Genomic DNA, 18393 nt, shown 5'->3' with positions numbered 1-18393 from the left:
ATCAAGTGGTATCATATTTCCAGGTTGCTCGGTGAGATTTTGCAGTTTTTCATAGTTTAGATCGAGTCTGTTCTTCATACCTACAATCCACACAAAAAAGCCAAAAAAAATAGGGTTAGTTCATCATATCCGAACCAATCTGAGCCTTTGCATAATCTTTTTAGGGTTTTTGCTTGGTTGAATTTGCGGTTGCATCATCGTGTCGAGTGCTGGTGTTAGTGTCTAGTCTTTTAGAGTTTCGAGTTCTGGTCACAAGTTTCCATGCCGCCGCCGCACCATCATCATCGGCCCTGCCATATACCACCACCGCGTATCTGCCACCTCTCTGAGTCCATATACCACCACTGATCCGAGTTCATATACCACCACCCATCCGAGTGCATATACCACCACTGATCTGAGTACATATACCACCACCAATTAAGTTAATATATCACCACCGATCCGAGTTCTATTCATATTAGATTTGTTTTCGAGATCCATCTATTTTCCGATTTGTGTTTCCTTGCCTGATTAGGTTTTGGAAAGAAAAGTCTGGAGACCCCGGGCCATTTTTAGGCCAAAATTTCAGCAGGTGAAAATATTTTCTCCTATCCTGTTTTTAGGCTTTTGAGTCTTTTGAGACACGTGCCATCATACTGCTTTTTAATCGCACTTTTTGGTCATCGCTGCCCTGGTTTCCGAAAAATAGTCATTTTTTTCATGCTTATCCTGTTATTTTGACTTGGGAAGAGTTTTGAGACACTTGCCATTATAGTGATTTTCAGCAAAAAAAAGGAGCGCAAAAAAAGAGCGAAAAAAATTCAGAGTGTGCTTTTCCTTTGTTTTCATGCAGTGCCATGATTTTGTTAGTGTTCTAGGCTCGCGTCTCTAGCACGGTCTAGCCTAGGACTAGCATAGTACCATTTGAGCGTTTATTCAACTTTGCATCTCTGAATTGATTATTGCTGACATTTTAGCCACCATATCATAAGCCTTCCCAACTCCACATACATCTACATTGTGTGTTTGCCACCACCTGGCAATGGCTCTATCCAAGCTTTGAGAGTTCTGACTACAACGGTTGCCGATCACGACCTGCTGCTGGGTAAGAACTGGTAAGTATTTGAGATTTGCTTGACGGATTTGTGACACCCCACCACCACCACTTTCTAGTAGTCTATAGGATCATATTCTTGTATGTTTTCTATTGCTGCTAACCATGGCAGGACCACAAGCCAATGAGATTGACTAGGAGAACATGACAAAGAAGGAGCTTCATGATAAATTTCAACAGGTCAACAGGTGGAAGACGTGATGGCTAGCTTTGGAAAGGCAGTGGAGAGGATTGATGACATTGAGAAGAAAATTGACACCAAGTTGGATGCCATGTTCGATGAAGTACTCGCGCGTCTACCACAACCACCACCCGCATTTGCTGCACCATTGCAACAACATAAACAACCACCACTTCACGATCCAGCAGGGCGAGCGCAGCGTGTTCCTCTTGAGCCAGGACAAACTTCTGGTGCCGCTGCTACTGCTGTTGATGCTACTATAGCTCCTGCTGCTACTGTAGTGGAGGAGGAATATTATGAGGATGCGGTTGATCAAAATCAGAACTACGTGCAACCACCAGCACCACCGCCACCAGGTCATCCTCATGCATATAATCGCAACGGTAGGGTTGCTGCACCACCACCTCAGGTACGAGATCATGACCATATTACTAAACTAAAATTGAATATTCCACCATTTGAGGGTAGATATGTGCCTGATATATATCTTACTTGGGAGTTAGAAACAGAACAACGTTTTACATGTTTACAATATCCCGAGGAGAGACATGTTGTTGCTGCTGCTGTTCGTGCTTTCACTAGCTTTGTATGTGTATGGTGGTCTGAACATTGTAGATTATATCCTATTTCATCTACTTGGGCTGCTTTGAAAACTACTATGCGTACTCGTTGGGTTCCACCATATTATCAACACGAATTACTTCAAAAATTGTAGCATTTAAGACAAGGAAAAAATTATGTAGAACAATATTATCAGGAATTACAAACTGGCATGATTAGATGTGGTATTGTTGAGGATAATGAAGCTATGGTTGCACGTTTTATGGGTGGATTAAATAGAGAGATTGAGACCATTCTAGAGTATAAGGAGTATAATAATATCACTTGTTTATTCCATCTTGCTTGCAAAGCTGAACGTGAAGTGCAGGATCGACAATCATTGGCATGAACTAATTGTTCTGCAAGTCGATCTTCATCATGGACACCATGTACATCCTTTACTTCCACACGTCCTACTGCAGCACCACTGACTTCAGCCTCCAACTCCAACCGAGATACAAGAAAACAAGCACCACCATCACTATCTTCCAGGAGCACACCTTCTGGTCCTGCACAGAGCTCTTCCTCATCCATGGCATCAACAGGGTGAACACATGATGTTATATGTCATAGTTGCAAGGGTGTGGTCACTATGCGAGCAATTGTCCATCTCCTCGTGTGATCATTATTACTAAGGATGGTGGGTATGCGTCCACTAGTGACTATGATGAGGAGACTTTGGCTCTTATTGAAAGTGAAGAACACGGTGAAAATGATTCCTAACATGATCTGCAATACATGGCTGCTAAAGATGCTGACAGGTATGAGAGTTTAGCTGCTCAACGTGTTTCGAGTGTGCATGTAACACAAGCTGAGCAAAATCAAAGACATAATTTGTTCCATATAAAGGGAGTTGTGAAGGAGCGTTCTGTCTGCGTCATCATTGATGGAGGGAGTTGCAACAAGTTGGCTAGCATGGAGATGGTGGAGAAGCTGTCTCTCACCATAAGACCCCATCCGCATCCTTACTACATCTAATGGTTCAACAACAGTGGCAAGGTTAAAGTAACATGTACTGTTTGTGTGCATTTTAGTATCGCTACATATGCTGATTATGTTGATTGGGATGTGGTACCCATGCAAGCATGTTCCTTATTACTTGATAGACCATGGCAATTTGATAGAAATCTATACACTGATACGTCTTCGACGTATCTATAATTTATGAAGTATTCATGCCATGTTTATAAAAAAATTATATGGTTTTGGTATGAATTGATTAGAACTAACTCAGACTGACGTTGTTTCAGCAGAACTATCGTGGTGTTGTTTTTTGTGTAGAAATAGAAGTTCTCAGAATGGGCTGAAAATTTGTAGAGAATATTTTTGGAAAATGTAAAAAAAATACATGAGCGAAAAGATACCAGAGAGGAGCCCCAGGGTAATCACAAGGGTGGCCCCCACCCCCTAGGGTGCGCCCCTACCTTGTCATCGCCTCGTGGGCCCCCTTGACTTGTCCTCGACGCCAAACACTCCAATAAATTGAGAAAACTCCAGAACGAAACCTAGATCAGAAGCGCCGCCGCTGCAAGCCTCTGTAGCAACGAAAAAACATTCTAGGCCCTCTCCGGCACCCTTCCGGAGGGGGCCATCATCACCGGAGGCCATGGAGGAGGATCCTGGAGGGTGCCATCATCACCATGGAGGCCAAGGACCAGAGGGAGAACCTCTCCCTATCTAGTGGGGAGGCAATGGAGGAGGAAGCACAAGGGGGAGACTCTCTCCCCCTCTCTTTCGGTGGCGCCGGGGTGCCACCGGGGGAACCATCGCCGCGGTGATCGTCTTCATCAATATCACCATCCTCATCTCTTTTACATCATCCACTCTCCCGCACCCCACTGTAATCCCCTACTTGAACATCGTGCTTTATGCCACATATTATGATCCAACAATGTGTTCCCATCCTACGATGTTTTGAGTAGATTTCATTTGTCTTTTGGGTTGATTGATTATCTAGATTGGTTTGAGTTGTATGTTTTTTTGGTGCTGTCCTATGGTGCCTTCCGTGCCGCGCACACGTGAAGTATTCCCGCTATAGGGTGTTGCAATACGTTCATGATTAGCTTATAGTGGGTTGCTAGAGTGACAAAAGCTTAAACCTGAGTAAGGGGGTTGTTGCGTATGGGATAAAGGGGACTTCATACTTTAATGCTATGGTTGGTTTTTACCATAATGATCTTTAGTAGTTGCGCATGCTTGCTAGAGTTCTAATCATAAGTGCATATGATCCAAGAAGAGAAAGTATGTTAGCTTATGCCTCCCTCTCATATAAAATTGCAATGAAGACCATCGATCTTGTTAACAATTGCTTAGGACAATTCCGCACACCGATCCATCATTATTCCACACTCGCTATTTATATATTCTAACTTTATATTAACAATACCTACATTTATATTTTAGTTCTCTGATATCATGCAAAGTTATCATCTTCATACCCACAACGTAGTTTTATTTCTCTTTTCTAGATGGAAGCAAACGTTTGGTGTACGTAGAGTCGTATCAGTGGCAGAAAGGACTTGAGAGAATATTGATATTACCTTTAGCTCCTTGCGGGTTCGACACTCCATACTTATCACTTCCACCTTTGGAAATTGCTATGATGATTCCTTGCACTTGGGGATTATCAAGCTCTTTTCTGGCGCCGTTGCCGGGGAGCAATAGCGTGGGGTTGGTATTCTCGTCTTTGCTAGTTTGCTTTCTTCACTAAGTAGATTTTTTCCTTTTGTTTTTGTTTAGTTGTGGGTGAAACAAATAAAAATATATTGAAAGAATGAAAATACAAAAAAATTACTTGCCTCTTATGCCTAAAAACTTTTTCAAAAAGAGAAGTGATTGGAAGGTTATGCATTGGAGAAGTGAGGGTCAAACTTGAACACTTGTGTTCATGCTCATGGAAACAATGTAGAATTTTTCATGGAATTTTCTCAAAAATAAGTATCCCCTTGTATATATCCATTTTACTATAAAAGTAATGTGCCAAGGTCTGGCTTTAGAATGTTAAAATTGCTTATTTGGTGTGTGCAGTAGAAAAAACAAAAACTTTTGCTGTAGTATTTGAATTTTCATTTTTTACTGGAGCATGATAAAATCTTGAATTTTTGACATAGTGCTTCTCTGCAAATTGTTTAGATTGTCCTAATGTTTTTTAGAATTTTTGAAGTTACAAAAGTATACGAAAGTTCCAGATTGCTACAGACTGTCCTATTGTTGACATATTCTGTTTTCTATCTGTTGTTTGCTTATTTTGATGAATCTATGGGTAGTATCGGGGGGTATGAACCATGGTGAAGTTGGAATATAGTATATATAATGCTAATACAAAATTGGAATGAGTTTACAACAGTACCTAAAGGTAGTGATTTGCTTTATTATACTAACAAATCGCACTAAGTTTTTTGTTAAGTTTTGTATGGATGAAGTGTTCGAAGAATGAGGAGTTACCGATCTGAGAAGAATAAGGAGAGGCAAGGGTTAAATCTTGGGGATTCCCAAGGCACCCCAAGTAAATATTTTAAGGATACTCAAGCATCTAAGCTTGGGGATGCCCCGGTTGGCATCCCATCTTTCTTCTTCAATAATTATCGGTATACCCCTGTTTTTGTTTTGTTCACACAATATGTGTCTTTTGAGTTTATTTGTAGCGACCCGATCCCAATGGACCGTAGTCTCTGTGCTTAAGTGTCATCCCTGGATCGGTATTGCTGACACACACAGTACTCGAGGATTTATTGCAGAGTTCAATCGCACACTTATTACATCGAGTGTCTCAACTAGAGTACTTATTACAATAATATGGCAGAAGGCCATCTAAATTAAGATAACTACAGAAGCTTCGAAGATAAATGAGTCCATCCAACTCCACGACAAAACTAAGTTCATGACAATGACCTATCGCACCTTACTCTTTGTTTGAAAATTCTACAACATGATACGTTGCAGCCGTGTAGGTCAGTACATGGAATATGATGGCAAGATAACACTACAGAGCAATGAACAGATAACAACTATCACTACATGCATATTTGGCTCATGCAGTCTCTATGGATATCATTTGCATAAAGCTAATTTTCCCTACAACAAAGGAATATATTTTATTTTACTACAAAGTTTATGGCATTATTGAGAAGGTAACACCAACTCAATCCCAAAATAGTATTAATAACCCAAGAGATTCATTAAGTAAAGTGATGAGATCAAACAATAATTCAATTACCAGATACTCAAGATGTCCATAACTGGGGACACGGCTAACCATGATTTGTTTATACACTCTGCAGAGGTTTGCGCACTTTTCCCCACAAGACTCGATCTCCTCTGCTGAATTTCTCGCACTGCATGATGTTTGAGAAATGGATGACCGGGACATAGTCTTTCCGAAGAGGTCCCCATAACCGATAGATAGGCTGGTACACCTACAACCCCCTACATCTGCTAGCCCATCATGGAAAGGATTCCCACAACTTACTCAACTATGCCAGAGCCCATAATGGCTTGTGGCTGCACACGGAAGTTTCTAGCATGAATAATCTTATGATCCCTTTGAGCGTGGGTGGCATTCCATAGGATAACACACAGGTTCCCTGGGATCTCCTAGGACAACACTGGATTCCCCAGGTGCCCACAACGAATCCACCCAGATGTGTATTAATGTAGCCACCTTAAGTTTCCCTTAGTTTAATATAACTCTCACATCTTTCATGAATCTCACAAACCAATCCACGTCTACGAGCATAGCAAAACCATAAGATCATAACGTATAAACCCAGGGTTGATAAAAGAAAATAGGTTCGTACCTCAACAACTACTTCCCACACCCACATGTTATCAGATCCTACTCATGCAATATTTGAGGTTGAAACTAATGCATAAAAAGTGGGTAATAAAGGGATATGATCAAAGTGTTACTTGCCTTGCCGACAATCGAAACACCCTAGAGATTCGTAGTAGCAAGCCTCGCACTCCGGAAACTCTATCGTGAACAAACAATAGCATACATAAGCACTCAAGCATAAGATGCAAAGGTAAAACCAAAAGAAAAGATCTAAACGGAAAGTTCAAGTGAAGAGCTTCGATTTGCAAAAAGAATCAATCGAATCGGAGTTACGAAACACAAACTACGATCAAAAGATGTTTAAATTCAAATATGCTCGAAACCAAATTTCAAAATTTCAAAATCATGTTCGAGTTGTTTAACTAGACAGAGGGAAACACGACGAAGATTTTGGCGTTGGTTTCATTGGATTTGGATAAACGAGCAAAAAATACTGTGGGTTTAAAGATCAGGGACTAATCTGTAAGAAAACTAATCGCCGATAGATTCCTGGCCGAAAATAAACTAAAAAATCTAACAAACGAACGTCCGCTAATAGAAACTAACGAACGAAAACGTTCATTAACAGATCTAAACGAATGAACGCTCGCTAAATAATCTAACCTAATAAAATGAACCGATCTAAAAAGAAAAACCAGAAACTAGAAAAAAACGGGATGGTTTTTAGCGGTTATACCAGTTTGCGAAAAAAAACGGCGGCGGAGGTTCGGCGCGGATCGGCCGGTGGTTGACAGCGGCAGCTAGCTCCGGTGCGGGCTCCGGCGACTCGGGGTGGTGCGGCGGTAGCGGCGAGCGGCTCGGGCGGTGCGGGCGGCAGCGGCGAGCGATGGCGGCGCAAGCTAGCGGCGCGGGCGGCAGGCATCAGCGACAAGCGGCGGCGTGGGCGGCTGGCAGCGGTGGCGGGGCTGGTGAGAGGAGGGGGCGGCGGCTTATAAAGGGGGTCGGGCAGTGGCTTATAAAGGGGGTCGCGGCGGTCCAACTTGGGCAGGGGGCCAAGCGGCGGCGCGGCGTGGCACTCTCGGACTCCCGCCGGAGTCCGGCTCGTGCACGGCTCAGGGTAGGCGGTGGCGCGACGGGCCGGCCAGGCCTTCGACCCAGTTCGGTCCGCTAAACTTTTAAAAAAAAATTCGCCATGAAGAAAATCCAAAATAAAATAAAATAAAAATCCTAAAATTCCAGCAATAATTTTCGCCGTCCTCTCCTAATATTTAGGAGAAAGTGAACATTTTTATGGGCTAAATGCAATTTTTGAAAAATGCATATTTTCCCCTAATTTAACCGAATAAAATATCAAATAAAATTCAAATAAAATATATTTTTGTTCAAAATTAAATTTCCATTATTTCTTAGCTGTTTTGAAGAAGTCATATTATCTTCTCCAATTTTTTATTTATTTTGAAATAATTGGAAAAATAATTTCAAATAAAAATCACTTTGATCCAAATTACCAAGTTTGAAAATTCAAAAATGAAATTTTATGAAAACCTCCAACTCTCTCAAATGGTCCTTGAGTTGCTTAAGGTCTCTAGGATCAAAATGTCCGAATAAATCAAGTTCAAAATGCTCATGTCATGGATGGATATGATGACCTAATGATTAACATCCAAATTGAAAATTGGGATGTTGCATTATTTTTCCTTTATTTTCCTTTATGCATCATGCTAGTTTGAGATAGTCATTCGTTGATTTGTAGAATGCTCTTTGTGCTTCACTTAAATCTTTTGAGTATGGTTTTATAGAATGCTCTTTGTGCTTCACTTAAATCTTTTGAGTATGGCTTTATAGAATGCTTCATGTGCTTCACATATATATTTTGAGCTTGGATATTGGTAAATCTATCTTATTTGTAGAATGTTCTATCAACTTCACTTATATCTTTTAGACTATGAATAAAATATCATCGGAATTGGGCTTGGAAGAGTATCATTAGAATATCATGCCTAGCTAAAAAGGCATTAAAGAAAAGCACTTCTTGGGAGACAACCCAATATTTATCCTTATAGTTTTTGTGTGTTCACATGATTAAGCTACTATAGTAATCATGTTTTATAGCTTTTGATTTAATAAAGTGCCAAGTAAGACATTTGGGATGGCTTACGGTGATAGTTGATTCTTGCTGAAAAATAGAAACTTTTGCGCTCATTGCCAAAATTTTAAAAAATCATGGAAGCGTGCTTTTGATCTGAATTTTTTTACACTATATACAAATTTCCTAGGTTTTCCTAATTTTTCCGAATCTGTGGAGTAGCAGAAGTATGGTTGTTGTTTAGATCCTTACAGACTGTTCTATTTCTGGCATATTCTGTTTTCAATGCATAGTTTGCTTGTTTTCTAGTTTCTATGGCTTATATCGCTCAATATAAATTGTAGAAATGATATGGTACAATAGGCATTGTGTGAGAACAATTATGAATCTTGTCTTTTACAGTACCAAAGTGAATGATTTACTCTTTATCATAAGAACCCATCTCATGACGTTTCGTTAAGTTTTGTGTGGTTGAAGTTTTCAAGTTTTGGGTGAGATATCGATACGAGGAGAATAAGCAGTGGAAAGACCCTAAGCTTGGGGATGACCAAGGCACCCCAAGGTAATATTCAAGGAAGACTCAAGCGCCTAAGCTTGGGGATGCCCCGGAAGGCATCCCCTCTTTCGTCTTCAAAACCTTTGGTATTCCTTACTCGGAGCTATATTTTTATTCGTCACATGATATGTGTTTTGCTTGGAGCGTATTTTCATTTTAATTGTTGTTTGAGTAAAATCATTGGATTTGAAATCTTGAATGAGAGAGAGTGTCCTCCCATGGCTAGTTAATTATTTGACTACTCATTGTTCTTCACTTATATCTTTTTGGAGTAGTTTGTCATTTACTCACGTGCTTCACTTATATCCTAGGAGTAAATGGTTGAATGAATTTAATATTATAGATCTAAAATTATATATGCTTCATATGCTTATCCCATGGGGAGTAATGACTTCACTTATAAGAAGCATAGGTGGTAAAATTTATTGAAAGTTAGCAAACTTAACATTGGTCACTTGAACAATTAATGAAAGAATATTGAAGGAAGAGAGATTTCACATATAAATATACTATCTTGGACATCTTCTATGATTGTGAGCCCCATTAATTATTTTCAAACTTGAGCAAATTAGTTGAAGTTGGACAAGGAAGACAACGTAATGAGTTATGTTTGGGTATATTTACATAGAAGTTATATTGTTATGGATCCTCTAACATATGGTTCTTGCTTCGGATCTTTTGCTAGCCAAATGTTGTACCAAGTAAAGATACTACTTGTGCATCCAAAACCCTTAAACCGAGTTTCATGCCATGAGTGTACACCATATCTACCTATAGATTGAATACGATCCTTCAAGTAAGTTGTCATCGGTGCAAAAAGAAATAAAAAATGCTCCTAAATATGTATGATCTTTTATTGCAAGGGAAAATAAGTGTTGTACGAATTTGTGATAGTAAAGAAATAAAGCGACAGACTACATAATAAAGGTTGCTATCACAAATGGCAATACAACGTGACATTCATTTGCATTAATGGTTTGCACATCCAACATTTAAAACCACATGACAACATATGCTTGCCTCTACAAAGGGCCTATCTTTTACTTTAATGTATCTACTTTTATGAAAGAGTCAAGAGTATCCCTTCCTATTTCAAACTCAATTATTCTTTAGTTGGCAAGCATCATGTGGTGGGGATAGATCCAAGCTTATATGGCCAGTCAAATATATTTGATCATGAATTATTATTGTTAACAATTATGTATATGATAAATAAGTTGGGAGGCAGAACATTAAGCCCCTATCTTTCTCTGTGTTTGATGGATGCTATTTGTTCTAACAATATGCTTTGAGTGTTAGCAACCATGGAAGACTATATGATAGTTGAGTATGTGGGATTTGCTAAATAAAAGCTCTGACATAGACCCTTCCTGAAAATAAGATGAATTGCATTTTTTTGATGACTAAGATCATGGTTTGTTAGTTTTTAAGAAACTTTATGGTCTATACTTTAACTTGTGAATAGCTTGCTACTTGATCATGAGAAGTTTTATGAGATGAGCTACTTTTTATGATATATAATGATGCTAGAAAAAGTGTTTGGAACTATAATTGATCAAACTTTTACACTATGCTAGCATTCACACTTCATAAATTATTTATTTTATCATTTACCTACTCGAGGACGAGCAAGAATTAAGCTTGGGGATGCGGATATGTCTGCGACCTATCTATAATTTATGAAGTATTCATGCCATGTTTATAACGATTTTATGTGGTTTTGGTATGATTTGATTAGAACTAAACTGGACTGACGCTGTTTTTAGTAGAACTACTGTGGTGTTGTTTTTTGTGTAGAAATAAAAGTTCTCGGAATGGGCTGAAAATTTACGGAGAATATTTTTGGAAAATATAAAAAATAATGGAGGGAAAAGATACCAGAGAGGAGCCCAGGGGTAACCGGAAGGGTGGGGGTGCACCCCCTACCTTGTTGTCACCTTGTGCCCCCCCTTGACTTGTCCCCGATGCCAAACATTCCTATAAATTGAGAAAACTCCAAAACGAAACCTAGATTGGAAGTTCCACTGCCGCAAGCCTTTGTAGCTAGGAAAAATCAATCTAGGCCCTCTCCGGCACCGTACTGGAGGGGGCCATCATCACCGGAGCCCATGGAGGAGGATCCCGGAGGGGGCCATCATCACCATGGAGGCCAAGGACCAGAGGCAAAACCTCTCCCCATCTAGGGGGAGGCCATGGAGGAGGAAGCTCAAGGGGGAGACTCTCCCCCTCTCTTTCGGTGGTGCCGGAGTGCCATCGAGGGAACCATTGCCGTGGTGATCGTCTTCATCAACATCACCATCTTCATCACCATCCTCATCTCTTTATGCGGTCCACTCTACCGCACCCTGCTGTAATCCCCTACTTGAACATGGTGCTTTATGCCACATATTATGATCCAATGATTTGCCATCCTATGATGTTTTGAGTAGATTTCCTTTGTCTTTTGGCGTGATTGATGATCTAGATTCGTTTGAGTTGTATGTTTTATTTTGGTGATGTCCTATGGTGCCTTCCGTGCCGCGCACACATGAAGGATTCCCACAGTAGGGTGTTGCAATACATTCATGATTTGCTTATAGAGCGTTACTAGAGTGACAAAAGCTTAAACTCGAGTAAGGGGATTGTTGCGTATGGGATATATGGGACTTGATACTTTAATGCTATGGTTGGGTTTCACCTTAATGATTTTAGTAGTTGCGAATGGTTGCTAGAGTTCCAATCATAAGTGCATATGATCCAAGAAGAGAAAGTATGTTAGCTTATGCCTCTCCATCATATAAAATTGCAATGACGACCAGCAATCTTGTTAAAAATTGCCTAGGACAATTCCGCACACCGATCCATCATTATTCCACACTCTCTATTTATAATATATAATAATATATTCTAAATTTATGTTAACAACACCTACTTTTATGTTTTAGTTCTCCGATATCATGCAAAGTTATCCTCTTCATATCCACAAAGTAGTTTTATTTCTCGTTTCTAGATGGAAGCAAACGTTCGGTGTACGTAGAGTCGTATCAGTGGCAGATAGGACTTGAGAGAATATTGATCTTACCTTTATATCCTTATGGGTTCAACACTCCATATTTATCACTTCAACCTTTGGAAATTTCTACGATGATTCCTTGCACTTGGGGATTATCATACACTGGTAGAAACAATCAGTATACTCTTGTTAATAAGGCTAAACGTATTACTTTGCTTCCGATGTCTCCTGATTCGATTTTGAAAGATGATATTCATAGAGCTAGTAAAGCAAAACAGGAGCAAAATAAGAGTGAAAATCAGATTGTGGCAAAATAATTTGAGCTATAAATGAAGCCTAATTATAAACCATCATCTAGTGTTGCTTCTGAAATTAAATTAGAATGGTTGTTTACTTGCCACCAAATCTGATATTGATGATCTAGATTTTAGCAAATCTGTTTGCTTGCTTTCATATGCAAAGAGGCAATATTTTCATTCGAGGATGTGCCTCCCCCTTTTCCTCCTGATGTCACTAAGATTTTGCAAGAGTTTGCTGACGTCTTTCCACAAGACGTGCCACCGGGATTACCTCCTATTCGAGGTATTGAGAATCAGATTGACTTAATTCCCGGTGCTTCGCTGCCGCACCCTATCGTACCAATCCAGAGGAGATGAAGGAGATTATGCGTCAAGTACATGAGTTGCTTGACAAAGGTTATATATGTGAATCTCTTAGTCCATGTGCTATTCCTATTATACTAGTGCCAAAAAGGATGGTACATCGCGTATGTGTGTTGATTGTAGAGGCATTAATAATATTACTATTTGTTATCGTCATCCTATTCCTAGGCTTGATGATATGCTTGATGAATTGAGTGGCTCTACAATATTCTCCAAAGTTGATTTGCGCAGTGGATACCATCAAATTCATATGAAATTGGGAGATGAATGGAAAACAACATTTAAAACTAAGTTTGTATTATATGAGTGGTTAGTCATGCCTTTTGGGTTAACTAATGTACCTATTACTTTTATGAGATTAATGAACAAAGTTTTACATGCTTTCATTGGACGATTTATGATAGTCTATTTTGATGATATACTTATTTATAACAGATCTTTGGAAGAATATTTGGAACATTTACATGTTGTTTTTCTTGCTCTACGTGATGCACATTTGTTTGGTAACCTTGGGAAGTGCACCTTTTGCACCGACCGAGAAACTTTTCTTGGCTATGTTGTTACTCCACAGGGAATTGAAGTTGATAAAGCAAAGATTGAAGCTATTAAGAGTTGGCCACAACCCAAAACGGTCACACAAGTGAGGAGTTTTCTTGGACTCGCTGGTTTCTATAGGCGTTTTGTGAGAGATTTCAGCACCATTACTACACCTCTCAATGAGCTTACAAAGAAGGACACGCCTTTCGTTTGGAGTACCGCACAGGAAGAAGCCTTCACGGTATTGAAAGATAAGTTGACACATGCTCCTTTACTCCAACTTCCTGATTTTAATAAGACTTTTGAACTTGAATGTGATGCTAGTGGAATTGGATTAGGAGGTGTGTTATTACAAGATGGCAAACCTATTGCATACTTTTCTAGAAAATTGAGTGGGCATAGTATGAAATATTCTACTTATGATAAAGAATTATATGCTCTTGTTCGGACCTTAGAAACATGGCAACATTATTTATGGTCCAAATAATTTGTTATACATTCTGATCATGAATCTTTAAAACACATTAAAAGTCAAGCAAAACTGAACCATAGACATGCTAAATGGATTGAATTCATTTAGACTTTCCCTTATGTCATTAAGAACAAGAATGGTAAAGAAAATGTTATTGTTGATGCATTGTCTCACCGTTATACTATGCATTCACAATTTGACTTTAAAATATTTGGTTTGGGGAGCATCAAATATCAATATGTGCATGACGTTGATTTTAAAGATGTAATGCAGAATTGTAAAGAAGGAAGAACATGGAACAAGTTCATCCTTAATGATGGATTTGTGTTTCGTGCTAACAAGTTATGCATTCCAGCTAGCTTCGTTCGTCTTTTGTTGTTGCAGGAGGCGCATGGAGGAGGATTAATGGGACACTTCACTACAAAAAATACACTTCTGGGATGGTACATGTTTGTCACAGTAGGTCACGTTTTCTATCATGCATGTACATCCATGACGATTTTACGACATGATAAGATAGTCATACCTGTGCTGTCGTAGAAGTGTTCCATGACATTATCAAAATTATCATCACAGAAGTGTCCACTTCCATGACGATAAATGGTGCTTCATGGAAGTGCTTTCGTTAAGGGTGACCAACATGTGGCATCCACCATAACGGGTCGTCGTTAAGCTATCGGGTCCGGTTTTGGATCCGATAACCCGTTAACAACTTGGACCAATGGGGATTTTCCACGTGTAAAATTCTCATTGGCGGAGGAAACACGTGTTGGCTCACCGTTGGGACAGATGTCATCCACTCACTGGACAGGAGGCGCCTATGATACATCGACACGTGGCACGGCCCAACAGAGGCACATTCCGGTGAAAAGGGCCCGTTTGACTTGGTCAAAGAGGTAGCAGGCCCGCCCACGGAAAACCTGTTAATGGCCTATTACCATATAGCCCATATACAACCCTCTAGGTCACGGCCTATTACGGCTTACCCGAATTGGGCCTAGTAGCATCATCTGGGCCGTCCTGTATGATTCTAGCCCGTTGTAACTTCCGGCCCATGTCTGGCCCATGACGTCTTTCTGCCCATATGAGGCCCTTTGTAAATCTTGGCCCATTAACGGCCCGTGGTGAAACTGTCTCGTAATGAATAGTGTATCGCTTTATACCCACTAACGGCCCATTAGCCCGTCGGAGGTTTCCAGCCAGTGTTAACTTTCGGCCTTGTAAGGGCCCATTTATTCTTGTGCTCATTTCCGAAATTTCATTACTTATGGTCCGTTACTGGCCTCTTCAGCTTGTGGGCCAAATTCAGCCCCTGGTTACAGTCGGCCTGTAACACCCATGATGCGGCTATATCTCCCACGTGTCGGAGCATGACTTAGAGGCATAACCGCATAGTAGGCATGTCGCAAGAGGGGTAATCTTTACACATCCCATGTACTGAATAAGAGAGGGATAAAGAGTTGGCTTACAATCGCCACTTCACACAATACATAAATATAGCATTACATCATCCAGGATACAATCAAGGTCCGACTACGGAACCAAATAAATAAAGACAACCCCTAATGCAATAGATCCCCGATCGCCCCAACTGGGCTCCACTACTGATCATTCGGGAAGGAAACCTAGTAACGTCCTGAATCCTTGTCGAACTCCCACTTGAGTTCGGTAGCGTCCCCTGCACTGGCATCGTCGGCACCTGCATCTGGTTTTGGAAGTAATCTGTGAGTCACAGGGACTCAGCCATCTCACACCCTCACGATCAAGACTATTTAAGCATGGTCGAGAAGCTATACTGATCAAGAAGTGATCCTAAAACTACTTACGTTCATGCATAACACGAGACCGTGTTCTCTTCCCGGACTCCGCCGAAAAGAGACCATCACGGCTACACACGCGATCGTTGCATTTTAATTAAGTTAAGTTTCAAGTTTTCTACAACCGGACATTAACAAATTCCCATCTGCCCATAACCTCGGGCACGGCTTTCGAAAGTTCATAACCCTGCAGGGTGTCCCAACTTAGCCCATGACAAGCTCTCACGGTCAATAAAGGATATTCTTTCTCCCAGGATGACCCGATTAGACTTGGAATCTCGGTTACAAGACATTCTGACAATGGTAAAACAAGACCAGCAAAGCCACCCGATGTGCCGACAAATCCCGACAGGAGTCACACCTATCTAGTTCTCAGGGCACACCGGATGAGATATCCTACGAGTAAAACCAAACCTCAAGTTGCCCCGAGGTGTCCCCGCAGTCTACTCATTTCGGACCAACACTCAGAGGAGCACTGGCCCGGGGGGGTTAAAATAAAGATGACCCTTGAGTCCATGGAACCCAAGGGAAAAAGGCTTAGGTGGCAAATGGTAAAACCAAGGCTGGGCCTTGTTGGAGGAGTTTATTCAAGGCGAACTGTCAAGGGGTTCCCATTATAACCCAACTGCGTAAGGAACGCAAAATCAAGGAACATAACACCGGTATGACGGAAACTAGGGCGGCAAGAGTGGAACAAAACACCAGGCATAAGGCTGAGCCTTCCACCCTTTACCAAGTATATAGGTGCATTAAAGTAAACACGATATACTAATGATATCTCAACAATAATCATGTTCCAACAAGGAACAAACTCCATCTTCACCTGCAACTAGCAACGCTGTAAGAGGGGCTGAGCAAAGCGATAACATAGCCAAACAATGGTTTGCTAGGAAAGGTGGGTTAGAGGCTTGACATGGCAATATAGGAAGCATGATATAGCAAGTGGTAGGTATCGTGGCATAGCAATAGAGGGAACAACTTACACGCAAAGATAGAAGTGATTTCGAGGGTATGGTCATCTTGCCCGCAAAGTTCTCCAAGTTGACATAAGCTTGATCCTCGTAAGCGTACTCAATGGGTTCCTCGATCATGAACTCGTCTCCCGGCTCTACCCAAGGCAAGAACACAAACAAAGGAAACCACATTCAACCACGGTGCAATGCGCAAGCAACATGATGCAAAACATGGCATGATATGCGGGATGTGATATGCAATGCATATGCGAGCTCCAGAAGGAAAAGATTGAACCAGGCCTAAATTTGGCAAACCAAGTGCGCCACTAGAAATATGAGTTGATTTCGGTCGAAATCGATATAAAGATCACCGGAATCGGATGCACGGTTTGCAAATGGCAAGCAAAACAATAATGGCATAATTCTGCGATTAATAGCATGATGCCATCTAGAATGCAACAAGAAACTAAGCTACTGCACTCCAACATAGCAACAAAGCACATGGCAGTGATCTACTCAAGATGCTTGACAAAAGATGATGACACCCATGTAAACATAGCAAGTTTCATTAACAGATTCAGACTTAGCAGAAAACTAGACATGGCAGAAACAGAATTATGAAGGCCTCTTTGCAAGCTCGATTCACTCACCACAAGGAATTGCATGATAAACTAAGCATACTACCAGCAAGAAGACATGTTCAAGAAGCTAACCATGGCAAGAACAATCTCATACCATGCATGGATCAACTACAACAACCTTGGCAAAATTGATTAACACGTAAACAATCTGCCAGGAACATTTTATAGCAAAAGTAGAGCAAGATTGAGTCATGCTAGGGCACTCCATAAATTCATACAGGGGTATGGATGGATTGAGCATAACCATATGTCAAAATAATCTTTACTGAACATACTCAAAAGAAGCATGGATCTCTCTATAGCAACATGAATACATGGCATAAAAATAACAGCAGAGCAAATACTTAGTGAAATTCTAAGTCTCTGAAATCAGCAATATCACGAGAGCTACTTTGCATGCTTGTGCTAGTCACCACACTGATCACAAAACTACATGGCATACACCCCTGTAAATATGGCATGGCATAGCCCAAAACACATGTAGAGCTCATGCCCATATGCAGCACACAATAATCATGGCAAAAATGACAAATGCTCAAGATCTGATAAGAATCAGGAACTAACATTTTATAGCACTCTTGGATCAACAATTTGAGAATCAAGATGGACTCAAACAAGCATGGTGCAATGGAACAAAATATAGAGCACATCCAGATGAACAATTTGATATATTGCACGCGCAAAACGGAGCTATGGATGAGAAGTTATGATGCAACGAACAAGGGCTCAGAATGTAAAATAAAAGGACTTAGAGGAAATTCGAAGTCAACCCTAGGGTTCTCCCGATCTGGATCTGGCGCGCGGTACAAGGTTTGTCGGAGCTGCTGGCCGGAGTGGAAGAAGGAGGCGGCCGGATCTGCGCCGGGGAGCTCGCCGGGCTCCGGTGGCGACCGAGACGGCGGGGCGGCGGCGTTCGCGGACTCCGGTGGCGACCGAGACGGCGGGGCGGCGGTGTTCGCGGGCTCCGGTGCAAGGGTGGCTCCGGTGGCCGATGCTGCGGACCAGGGTCACCGGTGAGGGGCGGCG

This window comes from Triticum aestivum, chromosome 2A (assembly GCF_018294505.1).
Source record: "Triticum aestivum cultivar Chinese Spring chromosome 2A, IWGSC CS RefSeq v2.1, whole genome shotgun sequence".
Taxonomy (NCBI): Eukaryota; Viridiplantae; Streptophyta; class Magnoliopsida; order Poales; family Poaceae; genus Triticum; species Triticum aestivum.
The sequence above is the reverse complement of the archived record's forward strand: the minus strand, read 5'-3'. Positions refer to the sequence as shown.